Source organism: Sceloporus undulatus, chromosome 6 (assembly GCF_019175285.1).
Source record: "Sceloporus undulatus isolate JIND9_A2432 ecotype Alabama chromosome 6, SceUnd_v1.1, whole genome shotgun sequence".
Taxonomy (NCBI): Eukaryota; Metazoa; Chordata; class Lepidosauria; order Squamata; family Phrynosomatidae; genus Sceloporus; species Sceloporus undulatus.
The window spans coordinates 149553234-149554754 of record NC_056527.1 but is presented as its reverse complement, the minus strand read 5'-3'; the positions used below and the strand labels follow the sequence as shown (position 1 = coordinate 149554754).

General features: G+C 48.9%; 1 protein-coding gene across 1 annotated transcript in view; it reads left to right on the top strand.

Annotated features, from left to right (window-relative positions):
- The window catches only part of FAM189A1 (family with sequence similarity 189 member A1), a 142681-nt gene that overhangs the window by 503 nt on the left and 140657 nt on the right, over nt 1-1521 (top strand). The window lies entirely within an intron of this gene.

The window sequence follows — 1521 nt, the reverse complement described above, 5'->3', positions numbered from 1 at the left end:
GGAAGGAAGGAAGGAAGGAAGAAGGGGAAAAGAAGGGAGGGAGGGAAGAGAGGAAGGAAGGGAGGGAGGGAAGAAGGTAGGGAGGATGAAAGGAAAGGAGAGAAGAAGGGAAAGAGGAGAAAAGAAGGAAGGAATGGAGGAAGAAAATAAGAGAGGGAGAGAGAGAAGGAGGGAAGGACCTCAGCTCTGGGGGGTCAAGCGGGGGCTGTGTGTCTGTCTTCCGCCAAATGCAGTTTTCTTTCACTTCTTCATGGAGCAAAGAGGGAAGGGGACACAGAGAGAGAGACTCCGAAAGGGCATCACCTCCAAAGCTCCCCTAAAATGGTTTTTAAACAGGTGCCTCATGGCTGCCCTAAAAAAGGCAGAATGGGACCCCGGAATAAACGGGACCCAGCCATCTCTGTCTGGGTTTCGGGTCCCTCTCTGCTCCCCCTAAAATGAGTTCCTTAGAAAGGACGCTGCCTCTAAAGATGGAGCAGGAGCCACAAAGGCCCACCAAGTCAAAGGCAACAAAACAAAAGGAGGGGGTTGTCTTCTCCATCTCAATGGCCCTCTTTCGCCTTGCTTTGGGGGGCTTCTGGGCAGCAGCTGGTTGCAAAAGGAATATTAGCTGATAGAGCCTCCCTCTGAAAGACCAGTCTACCTTTGAGTGTCAATGGTCCTGGGTCAAATGGCAGAGCTTTGTGTGTCCACTTGTGACTAGCAGACGGAGGCCTTGTTGTTGTTGTTGTTGTCATTGTTCCTGTGTGCCTTCAAGTTGTTTCAGACTTATGGCAGCCCTAAGGCAAACCTAGCGGGTGTTTTCTTGGCAAGGTTTGTTCAGAAGAGGTTTGCCATGGCCTTCCTCTGAGGCTGAGAGAGTGTGATGCACCCAAGGTGGGCTTCTGTGGCTTAGCAGGGATTCGAACCCTGGTCTCCCAATGGCCAACACTGGAACCACTGCGCCATGCTGGTTCACAGGGAGCCCTGGCCTGCTCTAGAAAGGCTGGCTTTTCAGGTGCATCTGCACTGTAGAAATAATGCAGTTTGAAACCGCTTTATGTGCTTCGGCTCCGTTTTAGGGAATCGTGGGATTGGTAGTTTTGCAAGGTCTTCAGCCTTCTCAGCCAAAGAGTGCTGGTGCCTCACCAAGCTACAAATCCCAGCGTTCTGTAGGACGGAGCCAGGGCAGTTAATGTGGCATCAAGCAAAACTACAAATCCCAGTATTCTGTAGGATGGAGCCGGGGAAGTTAAAGTGGTGTCAGACTGCATTATTTCTGCAATGCAGATGCTACCTGAGATGGCTCTCCTTGCAGCAGAAGGATGATGGAAACCACGTTGGATCAGTAAGCCTTGGAGAAGCAAACTTGAGAACAGGGATTTGGGTCTTTGCAACTCCCTTGTAGGCTTCTCAAAGGCATTTGGAGGAAGCTGGTTGCACCTGGAGTCTTATTTATTTAGCATGGATTTGTGTGTGCTATTGCTTGTGCTATTATTATTATTATTATTATTATTATTATTATTATTATTATTATTATTA